Genomic DNA, 18291 nt, shown 5'->3' on the forward strand with positions numbered 1-18291 from the left:
AGAAGTGGGATTCGAACCCACGCCCTCATACGAGGACCAGAAAACACAGATTCACGTTGTGAACGAAGGAAACTGAGCCCCTTGAGTCTGGCGCCTTAGACCGCTCGGCCATCCTGACATGGATTCTATCAATTGGGGGGTTTTATAAATTACATCTCTTCCAGTTAATTTCATAAACCTTTTCGTGCCAGAAGTGGGATTCGAACCCACGCCCTCATACGAGGACCAGAAAACACAGATTCACGTTGTGAACGAAGGAAACTGAGCCCCTTGAGTCTGGCGCCTTAGACCGCTCGGCCATCCTGACTTGGATTCATTCAGTTCGGACGTTTTATAAATTACATCTCTTCCAGTTAATTTCATAAAACATATCGTGTCAGAAGTGGGATTCGAACCCACGCCCTCATACGAGGACCAGAATACACAGATTCACGTTGTGAACGAAGGAAACTAAGCCCCTTGAGTCTGGCGCCTTAGACCGCTCGGTCATCCTGACATGGATTCTTTCAATTGGGACGTTTTATAAATTACATCTATTCTAGTTAATTTCATAAAACATATCGTGTCAGAAGTGGGATTCGAACCCACGTCCTCATACGAGGACCAGAATACACAAATTCACGTTGTTAACGAAGGAAACTAAGCCCCTTGAGTCTGGCGCCTTAGACCGCTCGGCCATCCTGACTTGGATTCATTCAATTCGGACGTTTTATAAATTACATCTCTTCCAGTTAATTTCATAAAACATATCGTGTCAGAAGTGGGATTCGAACCCACGCCCTCATACGAGGACCAGAAAACACAGATTCACGTTGTGAACGAAGGAAACTGAGCCCCTTGAGTCTGGCGCCTTAGACCGCTCGGCCATCCTGACTTGGATTCATTCAGTTCGGACGTTTTATAAATTACATCTCTTCTAGTTAATTTCATAAAACATATCGTGTCAGAAGTGGGATTCGAACCCACGCCCTCATACGAGGACCAGAAAACACAGATTCACGTTGTGAACGAAGGAAACTGAGCCCCTTGAGTCTGGCGCCTTAGACCGCTCGGCCATCCTGACATGGATTCTATCAATTGGGGGGTTTTATAAATTACATCTCTTCCAGTTAATTTCATAAACCTTTTCGTGCCAGAAGTGGGATTCGAACCCACGCCCTCATACGAGGACCAGAAAACACAGATTCACGTTGTGAACGAAGGAAACTGAGCCCCTTGAGTCTGGCGCCTTAGACCGCTCGGCCATCCTGACTTGGATTCATTCAGTTCGGACGTTTTATAAATTACATCTCTTCCAGTTAATTTCATAAAACATATCGTGTCAGAAGTGGGATTCGAACCCACGCCCTCATACGAGGACCAGAATACACAGATTCACGTTGTGAACGAAGGAAACTAAGCCCCTTGAGTCTGGCGCCTTAGACCGCTCGGTCATCCTGACATGGATTCTTTCAATTGGGACGTTTTATAAATTACATCTATTCTAGTTAATTTCATAAAACATATCGTGTCAGAAGTGGGATTCGAACCCACGTCCTCATACGAGGACCAGAATACACAGATTCACGTTGTTAACGAAGGAAGCTAAGCCCCTTGAGTCTGGCGCCTTAGACCGCTCGGCCATCCTGACTTGGATTCATTCAGTTCGGACGTTTTATAAATTACATCTCTTCCAGCTAATTTCATAAAACATATCGTGTCAGAAGTGGGATTCGAACCCACGCCCTCATACGAGGACCAGAAAACACAGATTCACGTTGTGAACGAAGGAAACTGCGCCCCTTGAGTCTGGCGCCTTAGACCGCTCGGCCATCCTGACATGGATTCTATCAATTGGGGGGTTTTATAAATTACATCTCTTCCAGTTAATTTCATAAACTTTTTCGTGTCAGAAGTGGGATTCGAACCCACGCCCTCATACGAGGACCAGAATACACAGATTCACGTCGTGAACGAAGGAAACTGACCCCCCCTAAATTAAATAGGTTTCCTATCCAGCGGTTCACATAAGGCACGAGCCTTCTCGAAATTAAAGATTTCCGGGTTGAAATGAGGTCTAGGGGTATGATATTAAGTGGAATAACTAACAGGTTTAAATGTCCAAGCGAAATTAAATTTTAATGTCATTAACAAATACTACAACCAAGGCAGAAGGCCCTGGCCAACACAAACTAAGTAAATAAGGAAATCCCCGACACTAGCGTTATTTTATAGATGACCCCCAAAATAATATAAACATGCAAAACGATATAATATATAAACGATAAAACCCCAACAATAAGCATGCACTCTCCAAAATAATAATAATATTATTATCACACTAAAGTTCAAAGTCTTAACAATACCAGCGTTTTGGCTCTCTCTCTCAATCGGTGGCGAGTTGGGCACAAGCGAAGCGATCGCGCACAGCGTAGACTTTTAGCGAACGTAGAACCCGTAACGATCTTTTTATAATAACGGTAACGAAGATCGGGCCTGGTGATGGACTTGGAAGACTGGAGTCCCTTGCAGTCCTTTTTCTAGATCCTTGTCCTGGAGCAGCGAAGTCCTTCGCTCTCCTTTTCAGTTCAGATCCTCGCCCAAAAGTGAAGTCTTCTAATTCTTTTTTCCATGTCCTATTTTCTGGACTTTCGCGGGTTTTTCTCTTTGGCCAATAGATTGGCTTCTCATCTTCGCGGGCTTTCCATGTTTAGCCAATAAGCGATCGAGTTCTGCTTAATTGCACCCATTCTCAGAAGTTCGGTTAAAGTTCAAAATGCCAAATAGATAGAGAGAGAGAGAGAGAAGGTATAGATTTATGGCACGAGAGAGAGCACATTAAGGAGACGGTACCAGGCACCATTAAGTGGCACCCCTAAAAATCGTATTCGCGTACATCCACAATATATTTAAAAATAGAATCACAATGTAAGAACACAGTTCAAATGGCCTAAGCCGCCTAAATACAACAATACATTTTTACCCCAATATACAATTTAACCCTTAACCCAGTACTTTCGCTTGGACATTTTCTTATCAATACAATGCGAGAAATGGAAGAGATATGACGGTCGTAAAAGGGGACTCTTCGAGAAGCCTAGTTCTGAGGGTAGCGTTAATAAGGTACCGAAGGGAATTGTAGCAAAAGTGTGGGAAAGAAGCAATCTCGGGACTACAGGATATCGTTATAATGAGTTAAAATAGGAAATTTATAAAACTGAACTAAAGGGACACTGACACAACTAAAGGTCAAAATATAACCGTGACACTCCCTCCCCCTTAAAACCGAACGCCCTCGTGAGGTCAAAATAAAAACGGTAATGCGAAATTCAAACTCAACCTGGGGTTATACGAATTAAACTATTCAAACATATATTTACAAGGGAAGTACCCTACCCGTTGCAGGGTCACGGGGACGAAGTGAACGCCTCCTGTCACAAGGGCTGGGAGATCGGGCTGCCTCACTACGTAAGCTCGCGCGTTCCAACTGTACCTGGTCTTCAGTCAAGCGGGGGACGTAGCCTTTAAGTTGCGTAATTTTGTGGGTGCCCTTTAACAACTTTTTACCGTCTGGCGTTTGTAGCCTATAGGTTAATGGGGACAGCTTTTCTGCGACCCTATAGGGCCCTGCCCATTTCTCTCCCAACTTATCCATAAAATAAGAGTTAGCAGAGGATTGCAAATGGGTTCTTTGCAACACTAAATTGCCAACCTCAAATTCTACGTCACGCCGTTTTTTATCATAATAAACCTTTTGCCGGTTCTGAGCTTGTTGCATTTTAGCGCGAGCAACGGCGTGCGTCTTTTTAATTATGGCCCCCAAACGTAAAGCATGAACCTTTTGGGCGGCTATATTCAAGTGCCCCTGGACATTAAAATCGTCCGGTATGGGATAGTGAGGGGGGCGTAATTCCCTGCCAAAATTGAGAAAAGCGGGTGTATAGCCCGTCGATTCTTGGACGGCCGTTCGCATGGCGAAGGCGAGCTGCTGTAGCCCCAAGTCCCAATCGCGGTGGGTGTCCTTAATATACATGGCGAGCATCGTACCTAGTGTCTGGTTAACCCTTTCTACGGGGTTGCCCTGAGGGGAGTAAATGGAGGTGAGCCGGTGTTTCACTCCTAGTTGTTCGAAAGAAGCTTCCATGACTTTGGACGCAAAAACACTCCCGTTATCTGAGATAACTCTGGAAGGTACCCCATAGCGAGTAAATACTTCGTCTATGAGTTTGTTAGCTATGACGGGGGCAGTGGCTCTTTTGAGAGGGAACATTTCAACAAATTTGGAAAAAGTGTCCGTTACTACCAATATTTGTGTGTGACCTCTTTTACTAGGGGGGAAAGGACCCTTTAAATCCACGGAGATAACCGACCATGGTTCGGTAATGGCGGCGGATTTCATTAAACCGGGTGGTTTTTCACGGGGAATTTTAAATTTTTGGCATACTTGGCAACTCCTAACATACCGGGTAATATCAGCATTCATGCTGTCCCACGTGTACATTTCTTTTACTCTTTTGTTTGTTTTAAACGTACCTAAATGTCCAGAGGACTTATTGTCATGGCAACAATAAAGCACTCGGGAACGTAGGGATTTCGGGACCCATACGCGATAACCACCAAAACCTTTGTCTTTATATTTTTCTACCCATTTACAAACTAAACCGTTTTCCATTGCGCACTGGGAAATGGTCCTAGCTAGGTTTTTCGGAACCTTGCAAGTGGGATCTAAAAGAAGCTTTTTAACGAAGGAAATTTCGTCATCTTTCTCTTGCTCTTCAATCAAGGTGTCTAAATCTAGTCTAACGATAGTATTCTGGTGAGGGGAGACCTTTGCTGCAGACAAAGTAATTTCTTCCCGAACAGGATTCTGACTAGTAATACCATCTGTAGAGGGTATACGGCTCAAAGCGTCCGCTACCAGGTTTGCTCTACCAGGGATGTAGTTAATTTGGAAAGGTTCAAAGGCTTGAAGCCTTAACATCCAACGGGTTAATTTGCCCGTGGGATCTTTAGCTCTATGTAACCATTCCAAACTTTTATGGTCACAGAATACCTCAAAACTAGAACCTTGGATGTAGGGGCGAAACTGTTCGACCGTTTCGACAATAGCTAGGCATTCTCTCTCTGATGTGGAATATTTTCGTTCTAAAGCATCTAATGAGCGACTAAAATACTGTATCACCCTTTCTTCCCCGTCAATCTTTTGACTTAAAACGCCACCAATTCCAACGTCAGAACTAGGAAAGGGAGGTCGAAATTAGGAGTACTAAGGACAGGGGTCGTCGATAAAGCATGCTTCAGCTGAGAGAAGGCCAGCTCCTGCTCAGCGTCCCATGCCCATCTATGAACTCGGTCCTTATGTAAGAGCCTATTCAGGGGTTCCGCGATTTTAGAAAAATGGGGAACAAATCGTCGGTAATACGACGCCATTCCCAAAAATCGTCTGATATCTTTGACTGATTTTGGGCGGGGATAGTCGCGAATTGATTCCACTTTACTGGGATCAACTTCTATTCCATTTTCAGAGATAATATGACCTAGGATTCTAGTTTTACTCTGGCAAAACCTGGCTTTAGAAGCTTTGGCGGTTAGTCCACTTCGGTCTAGTATGGTTAACACCTCATCTAATAGTTCTAGATGGTCTTCAAAATTATTGGTGGCTAGGATTAAATCATCTAGATAGGCGAATACACCTCTTTTTCGGAGATTAAGAAATAGGTTATTGATCATTCTTTGAAAAGTTCGGGGGGCATTCGTTAAGCCGAACATCAGTACTTTAGGGCGGAAGAGACCTTTGTCGGTCACAAAGGCAGCCTTATCACGGGAATCTACGTGGAGGGGAATCTGCCAGTAGCCCGAACGTAAATCTAAAAGGGTGATGTACTTTGGCCGTGAGATGGATTCCAAAATATCGTCTATGCGAGGGAGGGGATACTGATCCTTTTTTGTAACAGCATTGACCCCTCGATAGTCGGCTACCAAACGGTCATCTTTTGACTCTTTTCTTACTAGAAAGATAGGGGAGCACCAGGGACTATCGCTGGGTTCTACAAGATCTTTCTCTAACATATCCTCGACTAGACTGTTAATTTTGTTTTGTAATGGGGGAGCGTACCTATAGGGACGACATGCGATTGGGGGACCCTCGGTCTCAATATGATGTTCAGTAATGGTGGTTCTACCTGCCACCTTGCTGAAAACGTTTCTGTGCTTATACACAACCTGGCAAAGGCGCTTTTTATCCTCGGAATTTAATGGGGCTTCATTAACAGCCGCACTCAAGTCTTCCGCGTCCACCGAATCGTCCTCGGACGAAAACATATATTTATCCACTAAATAATTATTTAGGGACATTTCACACTCACCGCAATCATCGAGAAAGGAGTGTATTTCAGAGGGGTACTTTTGCCAGTAATATGTTCGCTCAGAGAAATTAACGTTCATGCCAGCCTCTCTTAAAAAATCTAAACCTAAAATAGCGGGGAAACTAAGATTATTTACAAAATATGCGGACCAGTCAAACAATATATCGGGGGTTAAAACGGGGAGAGAAATTTTTCCATTAGCTTGGACAAACTTCTTATTCGGGAGTTTCACTATTGCATCAGAGGGGCAAGCTGGATACCCAGCTTTTGCAATATGGGCTTTAAGTCCTTCATCGACAATTGAATGAGTGGCTCCGCAATTCTAGGAGAGCGGTAGCTCTCTTAGATAAGACTTCATACTGACTTTAATGTATAAGGATGGTTTTTTGATTGGATATAACTTTTTTTGTATTGTATTAACTGTTTTGAAAAATTTCCACAGAACTACAATTCGGACCCTCAATATGTGGTTAAAATTTCAAAAAGATTCATTTAATAGTTTATTTTATAAAAAATAAAGTTGCTAAGGGTGGTTTTCATTTCCATAAAACTTTTACGATATTTTGATGAAAAACATAAAATTTTCCCATAGAAATAACATGGGAAAATATTTTACAAATAACCATTTTGTGGCAGCCGTAATGCAATAACTATTCGGTTGTTTGACTTGAAAACGGTTTTAAACGAAAGCCTGGTATTTAGATTTTGTGCTTTCCAATTTTCATTAATTAGATTTAAGTTAAAGTATGTTTAATTTCACATTTTCAAAACCATTCCAATATGCGATATTTTACCATGGATAAGAGTCAGTTTATGATGTTAGCACGGTTAAGGCTATGTGGTCCAATTTTTCGTAGTGGTAAAAAACAAGAGAACCTAATCTTGTAATAGCTAACAAGTTAAGTTGGAAAAGGACCCCACACATATATATTAAGTTACCAACTGCCTTAGAGACAGTAACAACAAAGGTGATTTAACAAGATTACCTACGACTGGTAATTAAGCTAGATTGGCGACGACTGGTAATTAAGCTAGATTACCGACGACTGGTAATTAAGCTAGATTACCGACGACTGGTAATTAAGCTAGATTACCGACGACTGGTAATTAAGCTAGATTACCGACGACTGGTAATTAAGCTAGATTACCGACGACTGGTAATTAAGCTAGATTACTGACGACTGGTAAATAAGCTAGATTACCGACGACTGGTAATTAAGCTAGATTACCGACGACTGGTAATTAAGCTAGATTACCGACGACTGGTAATTAAGCTAGATTACCGACGGCTGGTAATTAAGCTAGATTACCGACGACTGGTAATTAAGCTAGATTACCGACGACTGGTAATTAAGCTAGATTACCAACGACTGGTAATTAAGCTAGATTACCGACGACTGGTAATTAAGCTAGATTACCGACGACTGGTAATTAAGCTAGATTACCGACGACTGGTAATTAAGCTAGATTTTAAAGACGGCTGGTAATTAAGCTAGATTACCGAAGACTGGTAATTAAGCTAGATTACCGACGACTGGTAATTAAGCTAGATTACCGACGACTGGTAATTAAGCTAGATTACCGACGACTGGTAATTCAGCTAGATTACCGACGACTGGTAATTAAGCTAGATTAGCGACGACTGGTAATTAAGCTAGATTACCGACGACTGGTAATTTAGCTAGATTACCGACGACTGGTAATTAAGCTAGATTAGCGACGACTGGTAATTAAGCTAGATTACCGACGACTGGTAATTTAGCTAGATTACCGACGACTGGTAATTAAGCTAGATTACCGATGGCTGGTAATTAAGCTAGATTACCGACGGCTGGTAATTAAGCTAGATTACCGACGACTGGTAATTAAGCTAGATTACCGACGACTGGTAATTAAGCTAGATTAGCGACGACTGGTAATTAAGCTAGATTACCGATGGCTGGTAATTAAGCTAGATTACCGACGGCTGGTAATTAAGCTAGATTACCGACGACTGGTAATTAAGCTAGATTACCGACGACTGGTAATTAAGCTAGATTTTAAAGACGGCTGGTAATTAAGCTAGATTACCGAAGACTGGTAATTAAGCTAGATTACCGACGACTGGTAATTTAGCTAGATTACCGACGACTGGTAATTAAGCTAGATTAGTGACGACTGGTAATTAAGCTAGATTACCGACGACTGGTAATTTAGCTAGATTACCGACGACTGGTAATTAAGCTAGATTACCGATGGCTGGTAATTAAGCTAGATTACCGACGGCTGGTAATTAAGCTAGATTACCGACGACTGGTAATTAAGCTAGATTACCGACGACTGGTAATTAAGCTAGATTTTAAAGACGGCTGGTAATTAAGCTAGATTACCGAAGACTGGTAATTAAGCTAGATTACCGACGACTGGTAATTCAGCTAGATTACCGACGACTGGTAATTAAGCTAGATTAGCGACGACTGGTAATTAAGCTAGATTACCGACGATTGGTAATTTAGCTAGATTATCGACGCCTGGTAATTAAGCAATATTAAAGACGGCTGGTAATTAAGCTAGATTACCGACGACGGGTAATTAAGCTAGATTGGCGACGACGGGTAATTAAGCTAGATTACCGACGACTGGTAATTCAGCTAGATTACCGACGACTGGTAATTAAGCTAGATTAGCGACGACTGGTAATTAAGCTAGATTACCGACGACTGGTAATTTAGCTAGATTAGCGACGACTGGTAATTAAGCTAGATTACCGACGACTGGTAATTTAGCTAGATTACCGACGACTGGTAATTTAGCTAGATTACCGACGACTGGTAATTTAGCTAGATTACCGACGACTGGTAATTTAGCTAGATTACCGACGACTGGTAATTAAGCTAGATTACCGACGGCTGGTAATTCAGCTAGATTACCGACGACTGGTAATTAAGCTAGATTACCGACGACTTGTAATTAAGCTAGATTTTAAAGACGGCTGGTAATTAAGCTAGATTACCGAAGACTGGTAATTAAGCTAGATTACCGACGACTGGCAATTAAGCTAGATTACCGACGACTGGTAATTAAGCTAGATTACCGACGACTGGTAATTCAGCTAGATTACCGACGACTGGTAATTAAGCTAGATTAGCGACGACTGGTAATTAAGCTAGATTACCGACGACTGGTAATTTAGCTAGATTACCGACGACTGGTAATTAAGCTAGATTAGTGACGACTGGTAATTAAGCTAGATTACCGACGACTGGTAATTTAGCTAGATTACCGACGACTGGTAATTAAGCTAGATTACCGATGGCTGGTAATTAAGCTAGATTACCGACGGCTGGTAATTAAGCTAGATTACCGACGACTGGTAATTAAGCTAGATTACCGACGACTGGTAATTAAGCTAGATTTTAAAGACGGCTGGTAATTAAGCTAGATTACCGAAGACTGGTAATTAAGCTAAATTACCGACGACTGGTAATTCAGCTAGATTACCGACGACTGGTAATTAAGCTAGATTAGCGACGACTGGTAATTAAGCTAGATTACCGACGACTGGTAATTTAGCTAGATTATCGACGCCTGGTAATTAAGCTATATTAAAGACGGCTGGTAATTAAGCTAGATTACCGACGACGGGTAATTAAGCTAGATTGGCGACGACGGGTAATTAAGCTAGATTACCGACGACTGGTAATTCAGCTAGATTACCGACGACTGGTAATTAAGCTAGATTAGCGACGACTGGTAATTAAGCTAGATTACCGACGACTGGTAATTTAGCTAGATTAGCGACGACTGGTAATTAAGCTAGATTACCGACGACTGGTAATTTAGCTAGATTACCGACAACTGGTAATTAAGCTAGATTACCAACGACTGGTAATTAAGCTAGATTACCGACGACTGGTAATTAAGCTAGATTACCGACGACTGGTAATTAAGCTAGATTACCGACGACTGGTAATTAAGCTAGATTTTAAAGACGGCTGGTAATTAAGCTAGATTACCGAAGACTGGTAATTAAGCTAGATTACAGACGACTGGTAATTAAGCTAGATTACCGACGACTGGTAATTCAGCTAGATTACCGACGACTGGTAATTAAGCTAGATTAGCGACGACTGGAAATTAAGCTAGATTACCGACGACTGGTAATTTAGCTAGATTAGCGACGACTGGTAATTAAGCTAGATTACCGACGACTGGTAATTTAGCTAGATTACCGACGACTGGTAATTTAGCTAGATTACCGACGACTGGTAATTTAGCTAGATTACCGACGACTGGTAATTTAGCTAGATTACCGACGACTGGTAATTTAGCTAGATTACCGACGACTGGTAATTAAGCTAGATTACCGACGGCTGGTAATTAAGTTATATTAAAGACGGCTGGTAATTAAGCTACATTACCGACGGCTGGTAATTAAGCTAGATTACCGACGGCTGGTAATTAAGCTAGATTATAGACGACTGGTAATTAAGCTAGATTACCGACGACTGGTAATTAAGCTAGATTATCGACGCCTGGTAATTAAGCTATATTAAAGACGGCTGGTAATTAAGCTAGATTACCGACGACGGGTAATTAAGCTAGATTGGCGACGACTGGTAATTAAGCTACATTACCGACGACTGGTAATTAAGCTAGATTACCGACGACTGGTAATTAAGCTAGATTACCGACGACTGGTAATTAAGCTAGATTACCGACGACTGGTAATTAAGCTAGATTACCGACGACTGGTAATTAAGCTAGATTACCGACGACTGGTAATTAAGCTACATTACCGACGACTGGTAATTAAGCTAGATTACCGACGACTGGTAATTAAGCTAGATTACCGACGACTAGTAATTAAGCTAGATTACCGAAGACTGGTAATTAAGCTAGATTACTGACGACTGGTAATTAAGCTAGATTACCGACGACTGGTAATTAAGCCAGAGTACCGACGACTGGTAATTAAGCCAGAGTACCGACGACTGGTAATTAAGTTATATTAAAGACGGCTGGTAATTAAGCTAGATTACCGACGACTGGTAATTAAGCTAGATTACCGACGACTGGTAATTAAGCTAGATTACCGACGACTGGTAATTAAGCTAGATTACCGACGACTGGTAATTAAGCTACATTACCGACGACTGGTAATTAAGCTAGATTACCGACGACTGGTAATTAAGCTAGATTACCGACGACTGGTAATTAAGCTAGATTACCGACGACTGGTAATTAAGCTAGATTACCGACGACTGGAAATTAAGCTAGATTACCGACGACTAGTAATTAAGCTAGATTGCCGACGACTGGTAATTAAGCTAGATTACTGACGACTGGTAATTAAGCTAGATTACCGACGACTGGTAATTAAGCCAGAGTACCGACGACTGGTAATTAAGCCAGAGTACCGACGACTGGTAATTAAGCCAGAGTACCGACGACTGGTAATTAAGCCAGAGTACCGACTACTGGTAATTGAACTTGATAAGTTTATGACATGTGTTGGTGCTCAGGTATACGGAATCTTTTTGTGGTATAACTATGTACAGCTTCCTCTGTATTTGCATGTGAAAATGACGGGAAAGCAATTTGAGTTTGTTCGGACGTTCATTGTCAAGTCAAGCAGTCACGAATGACAGTTTTATAATAGATGGTTGGATAGTTCAAACGAGTTAACTAATATATGCACAATGCCCTAATACTTTTACTCTCCTAAGGTTTCTCAACAATTTGAATTAATATTAAGACTGAAGTGACAGATATTAATAAAAACTGTCATTGTAGACAAAGACGGGAAAGTGTAAAAGATAAGTGTAGAAAATGAATTGCCTGAAGTAACAGATATTAAAATTTTCACTTTTGAAGACATGATCATAAAACATCGATTATTTGAAAAAATTCTTATCTTAGTTTTTTCACTATTTTCATTAAACTCAAAATATTTTTCTACATTATTTACACAAGTATTTTGCTCTAAATAGTAGTCCAGAAAAAATGGTTTTTTGAGGGATACTGGCATGATACTAGGTTACAAATTACAAAGGCCGTTCTACTGTGATGTAGTTATTAATGTTCAAAAGATATTTTGGGAGCTATACATCACGTTAATTTTGATATTTTTAAAACTTTCAAATTAACGACTACGATTTTTCAAGATTTCACACAGTTTTTTGTTCAACCATTTTCTGACTATTTAATTATCCTTATGGGACCGAATACTCAAAACTAATTGTAAATTTTTGATATAAAATAAAATGTTCACGCGTACTACTTTTAAAACGATGCTCATGTTTCATGACAAAATATTTTGACTAATTTTGGTGAAAAAAACTAAGATAAGAATTTTTTCAAATAATCGATGTTTTATGATCATGTCTTCAAAAGTGAAAATTTTAATATCTGTTACTTCAGGCAATTCATTTTCTACACTTATCTTTTACACTTTCCCGTCTTTGTCTACAATGACAGTTTTTATTAATCTACTAGGGCCTTACAAGAAATACCTCCAAATTGAACGGGAATAAATAAAAGTTTTTCTCCCCATGGCCTATTTACAATATTAATATTTATTTCCGAAATTGGGAGGTGACCCTTTATGCACGGCTTAGTATTTATAGACGTGGCCGACGGGCGCCCTGGTCCGAGTTCCCGCCGTTCCTCCCGTTTCCCTGATTTCTGGGGGGTCTAGTGTCGCGCCAGGTTCCTCGTGGTAAGCGGGGACATTCACTTTTGAAATGGGATCGATTCCCACATTCAAAGCAGCCAGTTGGGGGCTCATACCTATTGAAGGTAGAGGGACGTGAATTCCAGTTATTACGTGGATAGTCGTTCGGCCTCGGGCTAGGAGGGGGACCGTTTCTCGGATTCGCGCTAGGGTTAGTCGAAGGGGTTGTAGGAGCTGCCAAGGGGGTCGGCGAAGTCAAAGTATCTTCACCAAGAAAACTCTCCGCTCTCGTGACGTCGACAATCAGTTCCCTAAGAGAGGTATATTTCTTTGGTAAAAGAATTTGCTGTATGGGACGCCTCAGATTTTTAAACACTTTGGTAGCTTTTTCTTTATTGGTAAGGGGGGTTTCTAGCCGCCTCATTAAATCCTGCATGGCGTTTAAGTAATCCTGGGCGCTCTCTTTCGATTGTTGTTTTCTCGCGTCAATCAGGTCGCGAATCCTGTCGTCTTCATCCTCATTCCCAAACTCATCTCTAATCGCCGCTTCAAAATCATACCAGGTTTCGAAGTTACCATCGTTTTCGAGCCACCAATCGGAAGCGGGGCCAAGCAGTAAGGTGGGAACCCAACGCGTTAAAAATATGGGCATTGGAATGTTCCGACTGACTCTGAGTCTTTTGGCGGCGGTTAAAAATTCGCCTAGCGAGGGGGACCTGTCGTCGCTGCCATAATATTTTGGCGTCTCGACTTGGGGAATCCAAGCTTGAGGAGTGGCCTCGACTTCCTCTTCCTCGTGGTGTCTATCCCCGTTCCCATTGTTTCGGTGACGGTAACCATTGTTGTGGCCATTATTTTGGCCATTGTTAGCCACTAGGGTAGTAGTGAGGGCTTGAATTTGGGCAGCAAGGGCAGCCAAAAGGTTAGCTTGATCCGCTTGGGTAGGGGGAATATTAGGAGGTTCGTTTCGTGGGCGCGGGGGATCTTCAACCGCTATAGCATTATCTTGGGCCTCGCGATCAGCTATGACTTGGACAGGGGGTGGATTTTTAAGGGCTTCTAAACGTGAACGGCGAGCGTCTCGCTCCTGGGATTGAAAAGCCCTGAGGCAATCAAGGCAACTATGGTGTCTTCCTAAACTAGGGATACACTCGGGGCAAAATACAAAGCTCTGACTAAATTCAGAATCGCTATCCGAGTCGGATTCGCTCATGGGCGTAATACGGTGACGAGAAGCTCGTAATAAAAAAAAAATTTTGCAAGGAAACCTTAATGAAAGATCCCGGACGGACCCCCAGTTATGTAACCGCTTTTTAATACCTTAAAGAATTTAGATCAAAATTAAATAGGTTTCCTATCCAGCGGTTCACATAAGGCACGAGCCTTCTCGAAATTAAAGATTTCCGGGTTGAAATGCGGTCTAGGGGTATGATATTAAGTGGAATAACTAACAGGTTTAAATGTCCAAGCGAAATTAAATTTTAATGTCATTAACAAATACTACAACCAAGGCAGACCTGACTTGGATTCATTCAATTGGGATGTTTTATAAATTACAATTCTTCCAGTTAATTTCATAAAACATATCGTGCCAGAAGTGGGATTCGAACCCACGCCCTCATACGAGGACCAGAATACACAGATTCACGTCGTGAACGAAAGAAACTAATCCCCTTGAATCTATCGCCTTAGACCGCTCGGCCATCCTGACGTGGTCTCTTGTAATTTGGACGTTTCATTAACTACATCTCTTCCAGTTAATTTCACAAAACATATCGTGTCAGAAGTGGGATTCGAACCCACGCCCTCATACGAGGACCAGAATACACATATTCACGTTGTGAACGAAGGAAACTAAGCCCTTTGAGTCTGGCGCCTTAGACCGCTCGGTCATCCTGACATGGATTCTTTCAATTGGGACGTTTTATAAATTACATCTATTCTAGTTAATTTCATAAAACATATCGTGTCAGAAGTGGGATTCGAACCCACGCCCTCATACGAGGACCAGAATACACAGATTCACGTTGTTAACGAAGGAAACTGAGCCCCTTGAGTCTGGCGCCTTAGACCGCTCGGCCATCCTGACTTGGATTCATTCAATTCGGACGTTTTATAAATTACATCTCTTCCAGTTAATTTCATAAAACATATCGTGTCAGAAGTGGGATTCGAACCCACGCCCTCATACGAGGACCAGAATACACAGATTCACGTTGTGAACGAAGGAAACTAAGCCCCTTGAGTCTGGCGCCTTAGACCGCTCGGTCATCCTGACATGGATTCTTTCAATTGGGACGTTTTATAAATTACATCTATTCTAGTTAATTTCATAAAAAATATCGTGTCAGAAGTGGGATTCGAACCCACGCCCTCATACGAGGACCAGAATACACAGATTCACGTTGTTAACGAAAGAAACTAAGCCCCTTGAGTCTGGCGCCTTAGACCGCTCGGCCATCCTTACTTGGATTCATTCAATTCGGACGTTTTATAAATTACACCTCTTCCAGTTAATTTCATAAAACATATCGTGTCAGAAGTGGGATTCGAACCCACGCCCTCATACGAGGACCAGAAAACACAGATTCACGTTGTGAACGAAGGAAACTGAGCCCCTTGAGTCTGGCGCCTTAGACCGCTCGGCCATCCTGACTTGGATTCATTCAGTTCGGACGTTTTATAAATTACATGTCTTCCAGTTAATTTCATAAAACATATCGTGTCAGAAGTGGGATTCGAACCCACGCCCTCATACGAGGACCAGAAAACACAGATTCACGTTGTGAACGAAGGAAACTGAGCCCCTTGAGTCTGGCGCCTTAGACCGCTCGGCCGACCTGACTTGGATTCATTCAATTGGGATGTTTTATAAATTACATCTCTTCCAGTTAATTTCATAAAACATATCGTGCCAGAAGTGGGATTCGAACCCACGCCTTCATACGAGGACCAGAATACACAGATTCACGTTGTGAACGAAGGAAACTTACCCCCTTGAGTCTGGCGCCTTAGACCGCTCGGCCGACCTGACTTGGATTCATTCAATTGGGATGTTTTATAAATTACATCTCTTCCAGTTAATTTCATAAAACATATCGTGTCAGAAGTGGGATTCGAACCCACGCCCTCACACGAGGACCAGAATACACAGATTCACGTCGTGAACGAAAGAAACTAAGCCCATTGAGTGTAGCGCCCTAGACCTCTGGGCCACCCTGACTTGGATTCATTCAATTGGGATGTTTTATAAATTGCATCTCTTCAAGTTAATTTCATAAAACATATCGTGTCAGAAGTGGGATTCGAACCCACGCCCTCATACGAGGACCAGAATACACAGATTCACTTTGTGAACGAAAGAAACTACGCCCCTTGAGTCTTGCGCCTTAGACCGCTCCGCCATCCTGGCGTGGTCACTTCTAATTTGGACGTTTTATAAATTACATCTCTTCCAGTTAATTTCATAAAAAATATCATGTCAGAAGTGGGATTCGAACCCACGCCCTCATACGAGGACCAGAATACACAGATTCACGTTTTGAACAAAGGAAACTGAGCCCCTTGAGTCTGGCGCTTTAAGCTTTGTCCACATTGAACTCGCGCTCGCGTGTTCGCGCCATCGTCTATTCGCATCTTCGCAACAGATCACGAAAAACATTTGCACTTCTGTCCTGATACACGCAAAAATTTTGCTTTTCCCATTCTGAGAGCCAATAAAGTTTGAGCCATCTGCCTGTCGATGGCGACGTTGTCCAAAGAGAAAATCGGAACTAATCGCCCCAGCCTTCTTCTCGTCTGTGATTGGTGCTTTTCTCGCGAAGGCGCGAAATTCTTGGCCTTGTCTCAAGAAATTTGTATGTTCGCGAGGTGAGGACGCAATGTAGCGAAAACCCAATGTGGACAGTAGCGCGATCTTGCAAACAAGCAAAGCGAAGATGCGAACTCGCAAAATGTGTCAGTCTGGACAGGCCTTTAGACCGCACCGCCATCCTGACGTGGTCACTTCTAAATTGGACGTTTTATAAATTACATCTCTTCCAGTTAATTTCATAAAACATATCGTGTCAGAAGTGGGATTCGAACCCACGTCCTCGTATGAGGAGCAGAATACACTGATTCACGTTGAGAACGAAAGAAACTAGGTCCCTTGAGTCTGGCGCCTTAGACCGCTCCGCCATCCTGACGTGGTCACTTTTAATTTGGACGTTTTATAAATTACATCTCTTCCAGTTAATTTTATAAAACATATCGTGTCAGAAGTGGGATTCGAACCCACGCCCTCATACGAGGACCAGAAAACACAGATTCACGTTGTGAACGAAGGAAACTGAGCCCCTTGAGTCTGGCGCCTTAGACCGCTCGGTCATCCTGACATGGATTCTTTCAATTGGGACGTTTTATAAATTACATCTATTCTAGTTAATTTCATAAAACATATCGTGTCAGAAGTGGGATTCGAACCCACGCCCTCATACGAGGACCAGAATACACAGATTCACGTTGTGAACGAAGGAAACTAAGCCCCTTGAGTCTGGCGCCTTAGACCGCTCGGTCATCCTGACATGGATTCTTTCAATTGGGACGTTTTATAAATTACATCTATTCTAGTTAATTTCATAAAAAATATCGTGTCAGAAGTGGGATTCGAACCCACGCCCTCATACGAGGACCAGAATACACAGATTCACGTTGTTAACGAAAGAAACTAAGCCCCTTGAGTCTGGCGCCTTAGACCGCTCGGCCATCCTTACTTGGATTCATTCAATTCGGACGTTTTATAAATTACACCTCTTCCAGTTAATTTCATAAAACATATCGTGTCAGAAGTGGGATTCGAACCCACGCCCTCATACGAGGACCAGAAAACACAGATTCACGTTGTGAACGAAGGAAACTGAGCCCCTTGAGTCTGGCGCCTTAGACCGCTCGGCCATCCTGACTTGGATTCATTCAGTTCGGACGTTTTATAAATTACATGTCTTCCAGTTAATTTCATAAAACATATCGTGTCAGAAGTGGGATTCGAACCCACGCCCTCATACGAGGACCAGAAAACACAGATTCACGTTGTGAACGAAGGAAACTGAGCCCCTTGAGTCTGGCGCCTTAGACCGCTCGGCCGACCTGACTTGGATTCATTCAATTGGGATGTTTTATAAATTACATCTCTTCCAGTTAATTTCATAAAACATATCGTGCCAGAAGTGGGATTCGAACCCACGCCTTCATACGAGGACCAGAATACACAGATTCACGTTGTGAACGAAGGAAACTTACCCCCTTGAGTCT

General features: G+C 42.2%; 11 non-coding genes across 11 annotated transcripts in view; all 11 read right to left on the reverse strand.

Annotated features, from left to right (window-relative positions):
- TRNAL-CAA (transfer RNA leucine (anticodon CAA)) overlaps positions 1-118 on the reverse strand; it is a 122-nt gene extending 4 nt beyond the window's left edge. The window contains exons 1-2 of the tRNA in view: positions 81-118; positions 1-42 (exon numbers count right to left, since the gene is read on the reverse strand). The exon at positions 1-42 is cut by the window's left edge and continues 4 nt beyond it. This is a non-coding gene — a tRNA (tRNA-Leu). The remainder of the gene's footprint in view (positions 43-80) is intronic.
- Positions 119-185: 67 nt separating this feature from the next.
- TRNAL-CAA (transfer RNA leucine (anticodon CAA)) lies at positions 186-307 on the reverse strand. Its single transcript has 2 exons — positions 270-307; positions 186-231 (listed from the first exon to the last, which is right to left on the reverse strand). It is a non-coding gene; the product is annotated as a tRNA-Leu (tRNA).
- A 256-nt stretch (positions 308-563) lies between these two features.
- Positions 564-685, reverse strand: TRNAL-CAA (transfer RNA leucine (anticodon CAA)). The gene is made up of 2 exons: positions 648-685; positions 564-609 (listed from the first exon to the last, which is right to left on the reverse strand). It is a non-coding gene; the product is annotated as a tRNA-Leu (tRNA).
- A 67-nt stretch (positions 686-752) lies between these two features.
- TRNAL-CAA (transfer RNA leucine (anticodon CAA)) lies at positions 753-874 on the reverse strand. The gene is made up of 2 exons: positions 837-874; positions 753-798 (listed from the first exon to the last, which is right to left on the reverse strand). It is a non-coding gene; the product is annotated as a tRNA-Leu (tRNA).
- Positions 875-941: 67 nt separating this feature from the next.
- TRNAL-CAA (transfer RNA leucine (anticodon CAA)) lies at positions 942-1063 on the reverse strand. Its single transcript has 2 exons — positions 1026-1063; positions 942-987 (listed from the first exon to the last, which is right to left on the reverse strand). It is a non-coding gene; the product is annotated as a tRNA-Leu (tRNA).
- Positions 1064-1130: 67 nt separating this feature from the next.
- TRNAL-CAA (transfer RNA leucine (anticodon CAA)) lies at positions 1131-1252 on the reverse strand. The gene is made up of 2 exons: positions 1215-1252; positions 1131-1176 (listed from the first exon to the last, which is right to left on the reverse strand). It is a non-coding gene; the product is annotated as a tRNA-Leu (tRNA).
- Positions 1253-1508: 256 nt separating this feature from the next.
- On the reverse strand, positions 1509-1630 carry TRNAL-CAA (transfer RNA leucine (anticodon CAA)). Its single transcript has 2 exons — positions 1593-1630; positions 1509-1554 (listed from the first exon to the last, which is right to left on the reverse strand). It is a non-coding gene; the product is annotated as a tRNA-Leu (tRNA).
- A 67-nt stretch (positions 1631-1697) lies between these two features.
- On the reverse strand, positions 1698-1819 carry TRNAL-CAA (transfer RNA leucine (anticodon CAA)). Its single transcript has 2 exons — positions 1782-1819; positions 1698-1743 (listed from the first exon to the last, which is right to left on the reverse strand). It is a non-coding gene; the product is annotated as a tRNA-Leu (tRNA).
- A 13147-nt stretch (positions 1820-14966) lies between these two features.
- TRNAL-CAA (transfer RNA leucine (anticodon CAA)) lies at positions 14967-15088 on the reverse strand. Its single transcript has 2 exons — positions 15051-15088; positions 14967-15012 (listed from the first exon to the last, which is right to left on the reverse strand). It is a non-coding gene; the product is annotated as a tRNA-Leu (tRNA).
- A 445-nt stretch (positions 15089-15533) lies between these two features.
- On the reverse strand, positions 15534-15655 carry TRNAL-CAA (transfer RNA leucine (anticodon CAA)). The gene is made up of 2 exons: positions 15618-15655; positions 15534-15579 (listed from the first exon to the last, which is right to left on the reverse strand). It is a non-coding gene; the product is annotated as a tRNA-Leu (tRNA).
- A 2165-nt stretch (positions 15656-17820) lies between these two features.
- Positions 17821-17942, reverse strand: TRNAL-CAA (transfer RNA leucine (anticodon CAA)). Its single transcript has 2 exons — positions 17905-17942; positions 17821-17866 (listed from the first exon to the last, which is right to left on the reverse strand). It is a non-coding gene; the product is annotated as a tRNA-Leu (tRNA).
- Between the last annotated feature and the right edge of the window lie 349 nt (positions 17943-18291).

This window comes from Phalangium opilio, unplaced genomic scaffold, assembly GCF_054372755.1.
Source record: "Phalangium opilio isolate 3A_F unplaced genomic scaffold, DU_Popi_V2 ptg000061l_1, whole genome shotgun sequence".
NCBI classification, from domain to species: domain Eukaryota; kingdom Metazoa; phylum Arthropoda; class Arachnida; order Opiliones; family Phalangiidae; genus Phalangium; species Phalangium opilio.